Raw genomic sequence first — 17,878 nt, 5'->3', positions numbered from 1 at the left:
ATACAGTCAGCTTCTTAAAATTCTGCATTTATACACCCAATATTTAAGGATTTGTAAAGGAATTCTTTTGGCGAGCTGATAACAGAAATACTTTCACGATTTCAGTTGAACTCATGACCTCTTTCGTGTGAGTAATACCCAAAAACACGTTTCAATGGCAATTTAGCGCACGCTAACAACAACGCAAACAATGCACAAAAGGAGCTGTTGTCGTCGGCTTTCGTTTGTATTGGATGTGTTTCACCCAACTACGACAAATGGAAGGTTGTGTTTTTATGAACTTATTATCTACTGCATGAAACCCGCCGAAATTCGCTTATCGAGCGGGAACTGTACATTTTCTGGGATAAAAAGTATCCTTTCCCGGCTCAAAGTATCTTCATATCAAATTTAAACAAAATTGGTTCAGCGGTTTGGGAGTGAAGAGGTAACAGACAGACAGACGGACACACATTCGCATCACGCAAAGTTTATCGAATATTTCCTTTTTTTATTTTTATTAATGTTTTTTTATTTTTATTATGTTTTATTGATCCGCACACTCCTAAAGCGACAATTGCTTGCCACGTTTGCGCTTGAGGTTTTCGCAAGGCCTTGGTAAATATTGAGTCGACCCATAGCTGGTATTGAAAATTGCAACTTATTACCGGGCGAATAAGTTACAAAATGTGTTTCCCTTGACTGATGAGCGTTCGACCCTAATACCCGTCCCAGTTGTGACTAGATTAAGTTTTTCTTGAATAAGGTAATGTATAGCGTGTTTTTGTCATTACTTGTTATGTACACAGTGAGAAAGTAACAATGACTGTGACTGATGTGATATTGCTTGAATAAGGTTTCAAACGCACTTGATAGACAACAAGAAAGAAGTTATAATCGAGAGCCAGCGACAGCCAGATTTTCGTAACATTATCAAAGCCGATTTTTTTTCTGTATAATATGACCACTATAACTATAGAGAAGGGTAGGTAACCGGTAGTAGGCCAGATAAAATTAATGAGGCCAGATTATTTCTATATTTTTTTTCTTTCATTTTTATTTTCAGAGATGAGAACGACCAACAACTATGGAGTTTCGGCTTGTAATATTATCTATTCTGTGGTTTCGGTCGCAGTTTTTAAGAGTTTCCAGTTCTGAACCTAACCTTCGATAAAGTATAAAGCTCAATTTTCTGTCGGTTGTCACTGACTCTTGGTTATTAGTTATTAGTTATTAGATTCTATTCCTTAGAACCAAAACTGACGAAGGTGCCAAAAATTGGTAGCTAATTCGAAAACATTAATTGATTGTAGTTTTTTTTTTTGGAAAGAGAATAAAAACTTCGGAGTTATTTTTTCTCTTCGACTCCTAACAAACAACTTCTTGTTTGGGTGTTAGTTATGGTTAAGAGTCCGTATACGAAATTTTGCCGATTAACAGACGTGATTTAACAGTTAAAATACAGTATTTCTATAAGTTTTAATACACAAAATGTAAGATCATTTCAATTATAATCTAATGTTGGAGCTAGATTTTTGTTTTTTTAAGTATTTTTAAATAATCCAACTCAAACCCGCGACAGTTTTGTGATTTTTGCTGTAAAAGGTTTAGAATATCACCTGTTTATGGATTGTATGTTGAAATTTCTGTCTGTCTTACCGGTATGAAAAAAATACAATGTACTGTTGAGAAAGTCGTCTATACAATGTTGGAATTACTTTTTACCACTTTAATATGAAATAGTTGAGTAAAAAAATATGTAACTCGGCAAAATTTTAGAAAAAATGGGCAAAGAATTGCTGTTAATTTCGGCAACTTGGAGCTGTAATTCATAAAAAGAAAACGACAGAAATAATTCATAGATAAAATTCTATCCAATTTGAGAAAAAAGAAAAAAAAAAGAAAAGCAAATTGTGCCAAAAAACACGATTCAAAACAACCTAAATCTTACATTAGCCTTGCGGCGAGTTATATAATGTGAGATTTAGGTTGTTTTGAATCGTGTTTTTTGGCACAATTTGTTTTTTTTTCTTTTTTCTCGAATTGGATAGAATTTTATCTATATAGATTATTTCTGTCGTTTACTTCAAAATTTTGGCAAAATTTCGTAAACGGACTCTTAATGGTTATGTAAAAAGTGTGAATTTGATATAAGCTCTTGTTAGCTCTGTGAGTTGTGACTTGTGAGTGAGGCCACATTGTTCTGTGGCGTTGCGATTTCTGGTGCAGCAACGCAGTGTCATTTTACGTACACATATTATTATTATAGGTGTAGTTTAACGTGTCTGTCTATTTGTGTGTGTTTGTCCTTCATTGTAGTAACCAAATGAAATTACCGATATTGATCTACTTTCTTTTTGTTTGAAAACTGACATGCCATAATACGTCATCATCAGTTCGGTCACTACTGGAAAATGTCGGGTTTTATTTTTATTTTGTAGTTTATACGTGCATCTTTTATGACATTATGTCAAATGCCACATAGAGACATTGCAGTTTTGGACGCTATTTAGACGGAGTGAAAGACAGGACATGTAGTAGTAGTATAATCGTACCTTAAAGCAACGCAGATTCGTTATTTCGACGCAACGCAATTCAACGGAGTCTTATGGCTTTGCTCTACCCGTAATGTCAAGGACATAATCTTTCGAGAGTTCAAATATGAATCATCTAAACTTTAGGAGGTAAGTATCCAAATAATAAAAAAGTTTCGTGCTGAGGACGGAGACAAATATTTTTGCGCTTACATCATAATAACCTTTGAATTTTTAGCAGGACATTTGCATAAACTTTTGTTTTTGTTGCGACCGAGAAAAACATTCCAAAGCAAATGTTTAAAAATACTTTAAGATGACATCGATAAAATATTGCAACAAAAATTTTGTTTATATTACACATTTTTTATCTCAGGATATTCAGAATGCTTGGAAAATTTAAAATTTTAAACATTTTTTTCCTTTTTTGCCTGTGCTATTGCATTTAGGAGACTACAATATTATGCTAGTGTCAGCATTATCTTTCTCTAATAGGTACTCTCACTGTTCATTACTCTTTCCTACAGCCCACACAGTGGTGGCATAGCCAACGCACATATTTTGTCCCTTTCTTCGGCTGACCTATTACATCAAGGAGGCTAAAGTATTCTGCCTAAGCCTATGTTTAAATACCCTATCCCAATACTCTCTTACTCTTCTCTACTCCTGCAGTGAAAGCGGCCGGTGACTGATAACATAGACTTCAGACAGCGCACGAAAGGGAGAAAGGTTCTCCCTTTCCACGGCCTTGCATCCAGGAGATTGAAGCCTACATGATTATGTTTGCATAGGAGAGTAGCTTTCCACAGTACTTTTACTGTTATCATTATCAACTTATTCCCACACCCTACACAACAAACAATAGTAGCCAGCCAATACTCTCTCACTGTTCTACTCCTACTGGCTACATAGTGAACGGTCATTAAAACATAACAGCTTTAGGTGACTGGGCATTGAAAATGACACGATAGTAGCATATTTAAGATGACGCACAACCTCCCTTTCCACGATTATTGCATTCAGGAGATTGAAGGCTAATAGGCTCCCACACCGGTTTCGGTGACGGTGGCCGGTTTCATTGAAACCAAGCCAGCTAAGCAGGAGTAATTTTATAGTGCCCAAGTGTGCGCGCAGTACACAAGAGCACTCTCTATTCCTTTACTCTCATAACCCAGTGGGACGGAAGACCGACACGACCGACGAGAGATCAGGCGCAGGACCGACTTTTTACATGCCCATCCGACGCATGGATCATCTTACTTGTCAGACAATCAGATGATCAGCCTGCATTGTCCTAACCACAGAAATGGTCCTAACCAAACTTGGGATTTACATGTATCCAACGCGGGAATCGAACCCACGACCTCCGAGTCAAGAGCCGCGCTCTATACCACTAGACCACGGAGGCGATAAATTGATTGAAGCCTACATTTGTTACTGCAACTTGAACACTCTCAGAGAATGGCCATTATAACAGGACAGTGGCCGGTCACTGGCTATTGACAACGACACGGCCCGTGCTGCCCACGCCGCGTGACAGTCACAATAGTACGAGGGTTTTTTTTACATCGGTGTAATTGAATATTTTGGATGAAATCCTTTTGAAAGTGTTGTTTTGCAGGGTATTTAATTACTTTTGAAGGTAAATATCATGAGCTGGAAAAATCCAGATATTCAGAATCCAAAGCATTTGAAATTGAATGGGTAATTTAAAAAAATGCACTAAAAAGGATGAAAGGAAGGAGATTCGTTTAAGAACTAGTGGCAACAAAGGTGGACTGGGTTTATGTGTAGTTTTGCATTTTCAATTCAAAGGTGCACATGAGTTTTTAAGTCTACTCTAATTTCATCAACGTCACTGACAGTCACTTGTCAAAATATTCTCTTCTCTTTCATTCATACGAAGATCGAAAGAGCCAAGAATACAATCAACGATTAACATAATGATAAGCAATGATATTCTATGTTACTAACGTAACTAGACTGGAAGTTTACGGTAGCAACGCGTTGCCACTTCGAAGATGCCTTCAGGCATATCTCACATACATAATGACATAACGAATATATGAATTGACATTGTCTTTTGAACAAAAAAGTGGATACGCATTTATGAGAATCTTTTGTAAGACATTGCTACTCTAGTATTATAGAAACTCATTGATGATAAGTTTCTAAGCTAATTCGCTTTCGATGACTAAGATGTTTTGACTTTGATAAATTCTCTGATGCCTGACTAAGGTGTTCTGACCGTGACAAGTTCTTGACACTGAAATAAGCTTATTTGTATATCCACGTGTGTTTCTACTATTTACAAGTTGGCTTCTCTTGTAAATTGGCTTACAGTTACACCTTTGACATTGTTATAAGAAATTGCAAGTCGTATGAATACTTTTTCATGAGGTGAATTCGTTTCAATTCAAATGTAAACAAATTAAAACTTGACTAAATTAATTCACCAATATATTTCTGTATAACCGTGACATTTAAAACGGTAGCCGCTCATGTGAGTTTTTACAAGATTTGAAACGAAAACAGGGTTAATTATGACTTTACTATACATATTTAAGTAATTATAATATTGTGTATTAATATCTAATTCTTACCAACTTAGACAAATAAAAGTATGGTCCTTAGTCGTGACGAACATTGGTCTTACCTAAAACAATACAAAAAAAACATTAGTAAATAATTTTATTAAATCTTATTCGTCTATTAAGCCCGTCACAGACTTAGCTATAATATACATTAATATATTTATAGCTCGGCATATTAATATATATTTTCTATACTAATTTCGCGTGACCACACACTCAGCTATAATATATAGTACCTGGATGACCGAGCTTTGCTCGGTACCGTATAGCAAACACTCATTGACTTCGTGTTACTTAATAACGCCATCTGCTGGTCGTTAAAACAATTAGTTGCTGACAAAATAGTATTATTATTCGCCACTAGATGTCAGGAAGAGTCACATTTTTCAGTTTAACGATTATCGATAAAACACGAATAAAAAGACATTTTCTGAAAATGATTCCTAGCTAGATCGATTTCTCGCCCCCGAAACCCCCTATATACTAAATTTCATGAAAATCGTTGGAGCCGATTCCGAGATTCCAATTATATATGCTCGTTTAAAGATATAAGATTTCTGTGGCATGTGGATTTAGTATAGAAAATATGTCTAGCTATAAATATATTAATATATATTATAGCTTAAGTCTGTGACGGGCTTTATGGTTTTCTCGCGCCACTCTGTGGCAATCAACACTCTCTGTCATAAAGAGAGATAACATCAATCACCAATTAATTCCCAGATTACCTCAACCTTGGACCACAGACTTTAATTCCAATTTGAATCATAGTTTAGAATCGCACCTTGACTCAGCCCTATTCCAAAATAAGAACCAAGTGGAAACCATCACACCAGTTGAACCAACGTATAAATTACTGAAATAGTCGTGTTTGTGTGGATGTTTACGGCGGCCCAAACAAACTCCAAGATCAATGCCCCGGGTATAAACAGCTGGGAGAGTTTGGATCTTCCGACATCTTGAGGTAAGTACCATCGACGAAATTGATTCCTAGGCAGTTGACGGACCAACGTCATTAATTGGCTGGATCCATAAAGTTAATATACCTAGCGGAATAGAGCAACAATCTCGAGCTGTCAAACGAAACCGAAATTGGTTTCATCTGTGTGTAAAAATATGTGTATGTGATTGAACATGATTTCTATGAGATTAAATTGTCAACGTGCGGCACGTGCCGACTGGAAGTCAAAAAAAGAGTGCTGCTGTCATGCATCACACGTCTCCTTTTACCACGCAGTGTTACTGATAGTGACATCTCTCTTGCTCAGGCTTTTTTTTCTCTATTCCGCTAGGTATATTAACTTTATGGTCTCTGTCGGTTGGGTTTGACGTAACGCGACCAAACTACTGAGGTCACCATCTGCCTAGGAATCAACTTCTCGGATAGTACCTACAAAGCTGATGAAAATATTGAAACTTTAGTAATTTACCTCTTAGTTTACCTCACTTTTCTCTCTTGCTGTGAATCTCAATTCGGATAGGACCACAGACAGATAGGACTTATAGCGAAAGTCCAGGGTTTTGTCAGACCATAGAGATTTCAAGATTTTCGGCCTCCTTGGCACCAGTATGCAAAATCACTAACACATTCTACAACTGCGCAAATACTGAAAACAAATTCCACAAAAACATCCATTGCTTGTTTAACAACAGATGTTTCATTCATAACTTCTGAAATAGTTTATGTTTGGAGGCCGCAGCACTGTAAACATGCTAATTCATACACAATTGTAACTGTACACTATTTGGGTAGTTAACAGAACACTCTCCTCATTATAATGCAAAGCTAACTCATTACAAAAAAATCGAAATTGATGAAGTTGAGTAGTTTTTTGCAAAAACTTTACTCACCACCAATCAGGGAAAGAAAAACGGTAAGAAAAGTTTTTAGTGTCTGTTTGTGTACGTCTGTACTCTGTAGCCTACACCAGTGGTTCTTAACAGGTGGTCCACGGACTACTGGTGGTCTCCAGGGACCACCAGTGGCCGCGTTCCAAGTGGTCCGCGATTTGCGAAGCCGTCATAATAATATTATGTGAGTTTTTATTTTATTTATCTGAGTATGGACTATGCAGTCATAAAAATTACATTTGATTTAAAATCTGTAACTTTTAGATTTTTCCAAATAAAAAAAAAATAGTGCTAATAATAAAGTTGTTCTTGTTTTCTTTATCGAACCCTTAGTTTAGGTAAACCAACCGGGTGGTCCCCGGTTTATCATGATGAACCCGTTTAGCTGCAGTATGCGCAATAGACGTCTACGGCATTAAAGTCCCAGGACAGGACAAATTAAGATTTTGCGCTGGAAAACGTTCCTGTGCATGCGCATGTTGCCTTAAGACGGCGACTAACCCCAAAAATCAAACATCGTCCTTCTCTCTTCACACTCACGCCCGTCTTTTATATGCCAGGTGAAAAAAAAAACGACGCAGATTCATCGCCCAAATTAGTTTTTTCTCAATAACTCGATAAATATACAACATTTAAAAATCTGCTAGGTCGCTCTCAATAATCGAATTTTATACAATGTGTTTAAATATTAACTTAGTTCAATGCACGGTTATGGCAATAAATGAAAAGTTCGTGAAAATTAGATGCATCTTTGTGATTTTTTTCTATCGAGAAAATTTTAAGATATCGTATTTTTGCTCTGATCGAATTCTCGGCAATATAATGTAGTATCTAATTTTAGAAAATGAAACAATTCGGGGCTTATTTTCAATAATAAAAATGAATTATAAAATCAACAATTTAGGGTTAGTCGCCCCCTTAACCTTGGTGCATACAAAATTTCTCGACAGTAAAATTCTATTTCCAACTAGCGACTATAACATGACCAAGTTATTACCTTGAGCTCTATCGGCAGTCTAGATCTGACAAAAGACCAATTTAACTGCGAATCTAATTAGAATTAACAACTTTTCATATGCTTGTCAGTCTGTCTGTCTTGTAGTCCATGGACACTAATTGTGAGGCAGAAACTGTGATTTGCTGTACAGAGCAGAAAGTAACTTCATAACGGATACAGTAGGTAACCATACTTTATATGTATGGCGAAAGTGTGTCTGTCCGTCTGTCATTTACATCATCATGCTGAACCGATTTTGATAAAATTTGGTATCGACGTAATTTTCCGGAAATATAAGTTAAGTGTATCCGGTTATTGGGCATACGTGTCCTTGAAATCGCTAAACAATTCTATTTATTATCATAATATGAAGAAGAAAAATGCGATGAAGAGAAAAATATTAAAATGCATCGCGTAGTGCCTCGTCTTATCTCGTCATTACCAATTATTGTAATAAAATTTTAGTCACTTATCCCTCCTATTGCGTGTCTCTGAACAATGTACGGTTCGCGTGAGAAACATGGGTACGCGAGTCGCGAGATTTAACGCCTTACGACTTCCAAAAACTTAAACCGAGACACGTCCGTCAGTAATTAGTTTACTGACTAACGGGGCTCTAGCACAGTAATAACATCATACAGTAGAGTAAGTTGGCAATTAAGGAGTCCTTGAAATACGTGCTCATCTAATATGTACGTATATAAATAAAACGCGCGTGCGACGTGCTAATTTCAATTAAATGCATTTAGATATAATGTAGTGTGAAAAATATAATTAACTATGTCGCCTTCTATCATACCTATATTCTTTGAAATAGTGCGGCACCACCACTTTTTCATTTAGTCCAAGTGACCCACGCACTCAGCCTGTGACGGACATGGGTAACGGTCGCGAAACGTGTATGCCATTTTAATAAAAAAAAACAGATATTATATTTATAATTTATAACGTCATTATACGTTTTTTTCCATACGTTACAAGTTACAACTAACTATTTTAAATTCTCTAAAGTCACGCTAATGAGTGCTCGCGTAAACTGGCCCATTGTGAACCTGCCCCCCTACCATGAGCTCTTATAGCAGTATTACTTTAATATTACTTTCAGATTTGGCACAAACAAAAACCATACTTATGTTTATATAAATAGAGATCATGTTTGCTTATACGACATCCAAAACTAATATTAAAGTAATACTGCTATAAGAGCTCATGGTAGGGGGCAGGTCTACTGTATATCATGTATATTGTGGCTCTAGTGTGAATTACTAACAACTCGATAACTATGGAGGATGTACGCGGCTGAGCTGGCAAATAGTACAGGACTTTCTCCGAGGCCTCCACGGGCCACGTAGCATGTGCTATACTCCAATTGATTTTGATATGAATGTAAACAAAGCTTAATGTTAGGTTACGTAGGATGTGCTATACTGCGATTATCACTCCGTTATAACGTTACCAATTTAAATATTACGTACTAGTTGATGTAAATTGTAAAGTATCCTGTGTCCTTTCGCGGGACTCAAATTATGTCTCTACCTACCAAACTTCAGCAAAATCCTTACAACTCTTTTACACCATTTGAGCGTGAAGAGGTGAGAGACATAAACACTTTTGAATTAATAATATTAGTATTGAATGTGGATTAATCGCGCAACGAAGAAATGATAATTTGATCAAATTTAATTCCCTTGCTTTTGTCTTCGAAACGACAATCGAAGCTTGAGATTTGGGCCCAGAGGGGTTAGTGCGAGTTTAATTCGATCATACGCATCGAGCGCGTAAATGCGAATTTATATGGGATCAAAGGTAATAGGCTAACGTGGATACTGATCCACGTTAGCCAGTAGATGGCGCTGCTTTGATCCCATATAAATTCGCGTTTACGCGCTCGATGCGTATGATCGAATAAAACTCGCACTAACCCCTCTGATCGGCCTGTGATCAATCCGGCCTCCCTGTAAATGTTATTCATTTACAGGGAGGCCGGATTGATCGAAGGCCTTTGGTCACCAAAACTAAACAATTAATAGCATTGCAGAAATCGCAATCGCAGTGCAGTATACTGCACTGCGATTGCGATTTATGAATTTATATCTATTACTATAGTAATAGATATAAATAACTATGTGAGCGACCCGAATACGAATAGAGGATACACGACTGATACATCATACATCGACTGCCGGCTATCTAGGACTTATAAGTTTACTAGACTCTCCAAGAAATCTCGTTGGAACCGTACATTTTCCTGCAAAAAAAGAGTTCGCTGTGCAAGTAGCAGCTCTGAGTTACTTTTGCTTTTATGGAAAATGCCCCAACGTCACGATTCATGAATTATCCCGTACAAAAGGAAACCTTTCCAGTTTCAGCACTGCTACATTCGCAGTGACACAACTGCATACCTTTTTTTCGCAGGGGAAACGCTCTATGCGTGCCCCGGCTTGAGCATGTGCCTCAGTTAAGCTGAAGCACCCCGAGGGTATGTGGACCTGGCCACCAGCCGACCCACTAAAACCACCTGCGGCTTGCCATCAGCCGTTTAACGGTGTGTCCCGGATTTGTCTAACACAGGACACCGAACTACAGACCCTTAAGTATCATCACTTTGTTTTGTTACACTCAGTATAATTACATTAAAATTATTTTAATAGGTGGTAATAGGCTTACCATATTATGTAAGGCTGTTGCAATACTAAACAGAGCGTGGCGGAGGTGTTACCGCGGAGATAATATTATTTACTAACATACATCAACAGAATAATCAACTATTCCGATCTTTAATGATTAATCATCATCAGCAAGCAGAACATAGGCCTTTAACTAGCGCCAAGTCAAGATGTGGATATTCATCGATCCACCACCTGCCTGCTGAACGTAGGCTTTTAACGAGCGCCATCCATGATCCATCAAGTGCCTGCCTTATTCCGGTCTTACAATCATCAGCCTATCTACTGCCTAACGTAGGCCTTCTCCATCGCCATCCATAGGATGGTTGGCTTGTTCTTCAGCCTTCATTCATCTAATGGCTTCGTCAGTCCATCAAGTTGCAGGGCGTCCTATGCTACGTTTACGTAATCGTGTAATTCCTATCTTTCACGTCTTCATGCTTAAGGGCCTGATTACACCTAACGAGTAGAATGGCGAGCCAGTGCCCTCGGCCGAGCTCTCGGTTGGTATAAACACATTCGACATTACCGAGTGGTAAACCAATATAATATGCAAACCGAGTGCTCGGCCAAGGGCACTGCCTCTAATCTACTCTGTAGGTGTAATTAGGCCTTAAGAGTATACACCAGGGGCTAGAGGAATGAAAAAAAAATACGTGTAATATCTATAGCTGTCTCCCTTACCTCAAGCCTATACCGCAGAACGCGATAGAGACAACTGCAGAAAATCCAGAAAATCAACGATTCGTTGTCCCCTGATTCCTTCTCCAAAACTGAACCGATTTAAGTACTTACTTATTAAAGAAAGGCTTGAGCTGTGTTCCTATGTTTTATTTTTTTAATCTAGCCAAATCTGTTTTCTGGATGTTTCAACACAGTGGAAAATCTGTCCATTTTTTTGGGTTTTTGAACGTTCATATCTTATTTAATAATTAAATTAGGAAAAAAAAGAAAACATAGGGACATAGTATTAGTGGCCGCTGATATTCAGGAAAAAAAATATAACTCTACTAGCATTATCCAGGGAGGAAACAGGGGACAACGTTTGTATGGAAAAAAGGGCGGTGTGGACTCCTCTTAAGGCGCTGAACTAATTTTAATGGGAATCAAGATACTTTGAGTATTGGGGAAGTATTCATGTAAACTTTACTGTGAATACAATCCGCAATTAGTTGTAAATTTAAACAAACAAAAGACTTCGTGAATGGTGTTCAGAATGGAATCGTGAGGGAACAACACTTTTTCACCGTGGTATCTAAATTATTACCATTTTTTTTAAAAACGTCACAGTTTTTGAGATTTTCGATGCAAGAGTCTACCTTTTTAGGCGGCCCGTCCAGATTTGGATTTTGGAGATGGACAAAAATTTAGGCGATCATCTTGGTCATCCATCATTTTTTTTTCATCATGTGCCAACGTGAAGAGGAGCCTTTATATGTGCATTGACAACAGCACTATGCCCATAACGTAACATTTGACCGTAAACGGGGTCGGACGTGTGTTACGATCTACGTACCGTTTAACGTAATTTCAACTCTATGCGCCAGACTTAGGAGCTATATAGAAACTACATAGAAATAACTAAACAGTTGTCTGTACGTGCGCCAACACAAATTCCTATAACGAGTCCACGTGACTCAACCCATGTTAAGATTTTGTCAACGTCTTGATGTAAGAAGTTTGACTCAGCAAGATTTACACCGAAATATCTTATCCGTAGTAAGGATCCGTACTAATATTATAAATGCGAAAGTGTATCTGTTTGTTTTCTCTTCACGTCCAAAATGCGTAACCAATTTTGCTGAAATGTAGTATGGAGATACTTTGAGTCCCCAGAAAGGACAAAGGATACTTATATCTCGGAAAAAATGGAAGGTTCCTGCACGATAAACGAATTTTGGCGCAACGGAGTTGCGAACTTTTTCCTGGAGCTCTATTCTCAAACCTCGAACGTCACTTCGATCGCAGGCTGTCACTTCGCGTGTTTAAAACTAATGTCCTTATGAAAATAAACGTAAACCTACGAATAATAAAATCTATAAGTTTCTATTATTCGTAGATGTAAACTTACCATAGTTCATAATCCCTTTTTGTGGCTCATACCTGGAAGCAAAAAAAAAAAAACAATAAGTTAAACAGTAGGTATTTGAAGCATAAAATGTTAAATAAAGAAATGCGGTGGTTTTATAACGAGACAAATGTTGGGGAGGCATTTGCCAACAGTGGGTTAGTACCTATAGGATCTTAAAAAAAAGAGATTAAAAGACAACGCCGGATTCCAAAATTTTAAGCAGACAAACAGACAGGCACGTCAAACTTATAACATCCCTCTTTTTTGTCGGCGGTTAATACAACAATTCATAAAATCGATATACGCCGATATCGACTCGATATGGACTCGATAATAACAAATTGCTAACCCGAGGTTATAGTAGATCAGTAAATAGTAAATACCAACTTAAATCGTTCGCAAGTGATCTATGGATTTCTTGAAGCCATTGATAAATAACAAGGTAAGGTGAATTTTGGCGCAGTTGAGAAAAAACGTACGTTATGTCTTTACGAGGTCTAAATAAAACTCGTAAAAACACAATACAAACATCAACATAGACATATTACCAAGAAATAAATCAGGAATATCTGAACACAGTAAATGGAAGAGAACCTTTCAGATAAAGAACCTTTCAGGATATTTTAGTTCCTAAGAAGAAATATTGATTTTTTTGATGGCGATAGAAAAGTTGTATTTCCTGATAGTACCCATATGCCATATTATGCCCTAGAAAATGCAACTTCGTTGCCCCAAAATAGTCTATAATAAAATGGCATACCCTATGTCCTCTTCAGAGACTCAAAGTATCTCTATACCAAATTTCATTAAAGCGGTTCAGCGGCTTGGGTATAAAGAGGTAACAGACAGACAGACGGACAGACAAACTTTAGTTTTTATAATATTAGTATAGATAATATACAGGAAAGCACATTTACTCCTACTCCTTTTTGTGTCTGTACATCGATGGTAACAAATGGGTTGGTTAGCGTTGATGAATCGCGGCGGATTCCACGTAATGGTCCAAACTACAGAACAAATGGCGCAATGCATCACTCGCATGCCGGCCGAATACCTCGAATGACTATAGTTTCACAACTGAAGCAAAAATTTCGACAATGGCTAGCCAAATGATCTTTGTCTACAGCTGGACTATGTTACAACTAGGCTATGTTACAACTTACTGGTAATGACTAAAAACGAAGAAGAAGAAGTAATTGTATACATATTACTAAAGAGGTATAATATGACTACAGAATGCAAATAATAAAATTGGCTTCGCTTCAATTCATAGAAAAATTATGTGCGCAAAAATTCCTGTAAAAACATGATTTTGATAGATCCATTTAGGTCGCAGTGGCGTCAGGACACTTTGGTCACAAAAAACAGTTCTAACCGTATGGAATATTATAAATTGCTTTACAAAGATATAGACAAAACATCCAATTAAGGTCACTTTGAAGTTACTGCAGAATGTCCTATGGCATTCTTCAAACTTTCACAAGACATCTAAGTAGCCAATAATAGGACTACAAACGATTGGATGCTACCCTAGATAAAGTTCTATTTCCAAGCAGAGGATCCAAGATATTTGGCCTTGAGAATAAACCAGGCCGCCTAGGTCCGCATGGCACGGGACCAATTACTCCATAAAAAACAGACGCACTACGGTTACCCTTATTCCTATACACATAAGGTTCAAGAAGCGATGAGGCTAGTTGGCCGAGTAACCAACATCAGGGCATGATGGAGTTTAAATTGTCACCATTGATGTCAATGTGTCTAGTATTTGCTGGTAATGGTGGGAGGAATTCTGAGGGTTCGGGTTCCCGTTGCTGGTAATTTTGTCAGTGGTGTTAGAATGTCTTGGGCTTCAAGAGATATTTCTTCTTTTAAAAACGGTAATTCCCTCTTTGCCTTTTTTATTAGGAGAAAATATAAACGATAAATCATATTAAAGATAATCGTCATCCAAATAACCACTCTCGTTATCTGCTTCATAATCCTGGTGCCAAAGTGGATCATTAAACAAAGTTCTAAAGTCACAGAACAAAAAAACAGACGCTCAAAAAATCTATTTGTCTGTTAATCAATACAGGCGGTACAATAAGAGGCACGATAAAAACTAAATTGAGGTGCGCACGCGCCGCCCGGAGTAGGTCAGTCCGCGCGACGAATTGTCATACACGACACGAGGTGCGGTCGCGGTTACAGCGGGGATGGTAGCGGGGAGCATAGCGGAGGCGGTTTCGTGGATCTTTGTGTTAAAAGGATATAGGGGGAAGTTCAGAGGGCAAAGACTATGAAAATGCTATAGAAGTTACAAGTGCACAATCTGCTAAATCAAGGAAGTATAAGGATTAGTAGCAACATACGTTGAATATTTTTGCCACTTCCTTGTAAACTTTGGCAGTATGCCATGTAAATCAATTTGGCTAAAAACTAGTGCAAATAACGAACCTATGAAGTTACTAACTCGTATACAGGCGTCATTTGTCTCAGCCAGTCTTTCACACGGGTAATATATAAGCCATCGCTAACACTCGCACCACACCTATTCTTCACAACTCGGTATGAATTTTCATGAATGTATGTTAGGACAGTTACATTTGGACAAATTCCATCGCATATGGGTCGACCAAGGCTTCACGTCATGTTAGACCTGCTTGGAATTCATATTGAAGGATTACAACATATTTAAAGCCTTTGGCAGATCTAATGATAGCAATTTACCTTCCTTCTTCAGATATAAGATAGATATTGATTATACTGACAGTATTTAAATGTAATTAACAATTTTTTCTTGGCTTTAAATGCAATATGACTGTATTTTTTGGCGCATTCCCTGCTAGCCAAATATTGATAAGTAGAAACTAGATAACCACGTATTTTTGATGCTCGAATTGGTAGACCTGAGAATTCATGTCTGGTTCCTTGGGTTTTCACTTATTCAGTGTTCACTTATGTTTTTTTCTGGTTGAAAAGGTTGACTAATCACTAAGGCTTTTGATTAAACTACTCAAAAAACCTCGCTTATAAATACAGTTTTACCATTACTTACTATTTGTTTACCAATTTTTTTGTCTATAGCTTTCGCCAGCGGGATTCCAGAGCTGGACAGTAAGTGATCTGTACTCAAATGGTTTGATTGATCCCCACAATTGAGGGCACTGTCACCGTCACGTCGCGGTGCCGTTACGATGTTATCTGTTATGAATTAATGGACGCCTTACCAGCGGTATCTATCACGGTGATAGATTCTGCTACTGGGCACTTTGAATAAAAATATGGGTTCATATTTTTGTATCTAATCTCGATTCGATTGTCCGTCTCTGTCGTACGATTTCGATTATGCTGTTACAATGGTGTTAGCCGGACTAAGATTTGCGTTGGAGAATTTGGCCTAATCTTAGACGTGGGAGAGCCATGCTTCAGCACGAATGGGCCGGCTCGACCGGAGAAATACCACGTCCTCACAGAAAACCGGCGTGAAACAGAGCTTGCGCTGTGTTTCACCGAGTGAGTGAGTTTAACTGGAGGCCCAATCCCCTCCCTTATTCCGTTCCCTTTCCATCCCTTCCTTCCCCTATTCCCTCTTAAAAGGCCGGCAACGCACCTGCAGCTCTTCTGATGCTGCGAGTGTCCATGGGCGACGGCTTTCCATCAGGTGACCCGCTTGCTCGTTTGCTCCCTTATTTCATTAAAAAAAAATCTTAAAGCCTTATCCGGCGAAAAAGGGGTTTTTGGAATGGCATAAAAGATAAACTCTTCTAAGCCAAACCAAGAGACTTGATCAGACAAGTAGTTCAATATCGCTTTCTTTGTAAAGTCCCGATGGTTCCGAACTTGGCAATATTATCCTAAATATTTCAGAATTTGGATTACTTTCTAGAAATGTAAACACTAAAGAACAACTTATCCCTACAATAGACGCGAGAATTCTTCCAAGTTTTTTCTTCAAAACTGCCAGGTGCAGTACGATCGTCAGAAAAAAAGAAAAAAATGCGCCAGCCATCTGTCGATTAATTAACCGATTTACGAATGAGAATGTTGAGGAAATATACATTCCAGCTCACTTCCTTCGCAATTAATAATTCTAGAAAATATCTAAGCAGGTCTTCTTAACGCCTTACAAGGCTAAAGATGGTTGATAATGTAGATCACAATTATTTGTTTTTATGTATGTTTTTAAAAGGTTTTCAATGTACCTACTGGGATGATGGTAGAGCTTCTAGAGGAAATCTTAGACGCAGCCTACGTCCTTGAAGACCCTTGATCTACAAGGACCTAGGCTATGTCTCACACTTTAGTTGGTACTTAGTAGATACCAAAGTCTGGAGAGTTCCACATGTATAAAAGGCTGTAATGGTCCCTGATGCGTACTATATACTGTTTTCCGTAAAGAAATAATAGGCTTTTTGTGTCTTCCATATAATGTACTGTTCCCGCAAGATTCTTCACGATTCTGGTATACGAAGCACGAGCTGATGTAGTCTAAAAATAGAGCTCCTGCATCCCTTGCATTGCACGACCTAAAAACTCTACCACCTGTTTCCGTTGATATTGACTATATTGTAACAAAGAATATAAGTGTTTATAACAGCCTTTCCCAAAGTGGGCGATAACACCCTCTTGTCGGCGCTGAAGGTTTGAAGGGTGGGACCCAGAAATAAAATGGGGCGTTGTGTAGAGGCTTGGGGGGTGATTTATTTCCTCAGGATGCATTTTAAATTGAAACAATGGGGGCGCTAAATTTGTTGTTAAAGTGGGCGGTAGACAAAATAAGTTTGAGAACCTCTGGTTTACAAGAAAGGCACTGAGACTTTTGCTACTTTTATAAACCATCGCATCTCGTGCTAATCCATGTGGCCACATCCACCAAATGGATGGCTAATGACACTTCAGTTTTTAACCCCCGACAAAAAGAGGTGTGTAATTTCAAGTGGCGTCTCCAACAAATCAGACAAAGGCAGCAACATGGATAAGCTTAATTTGGAACTTCATCCATACTCTAACATTAAATGTGCGAAAGTGTGTCTGTCTGTTACCTCTTCACATCAAAACTAATGAACCAATTTTGTTAAAAGGGGTATGTTTTAAAATATATGGAGTCTGGTCTAAATTTCCACCATTAACGAGACCTATAATATAGTGAAATTTTATACTAAATACTGAATCATTATAACCAGACCGCAATGAAAAATACC

General features: G+C 37.9%; 1 protein-coding gene across 3 annotated transcripts in view; it reads right to left on the bottom strand.

Annotated features, from left to right (window-relative positions):
* The window catches only part of LOC121736273 (LIM domain only protein 7), a 174,359-nt gene that overhangs the window by 120,105 nt on the left and 36,376 nt on the right, over nt 1-17,878 (bottom strand). For all 3 annotated transcript variants that reach the window (XM_042127363.1, XM_042127365.1, XM_042127366.1), the window contains exon 2: nt 12,693-12,724. The gene's annotated coding sequence lies outside the window, so the exon portion shown is untranslated. The remainder of the gene's footprint in view (nt 1-12,692; nt 12,725-17,878) is intronic.

The sequence above is a fragment of the Aricia agestis genome, chromosome 18 (assembly GCF_905147365.1).
Source record: "Aricia agestis chromosome 18, ilAriAges1.1, whole genome shotgun sequence".
Taxonomy (NCBI): Eukaryota; Metazoa; Arthropoda; class Insecta; order Lepidoptera; family Lycaenidae; genus Aricia; species Aricia agestis.
Note: the sequence above shows the minus strand (reverse complement) of the source record. Positions and strands in the feature narration are given on the sequence as shown.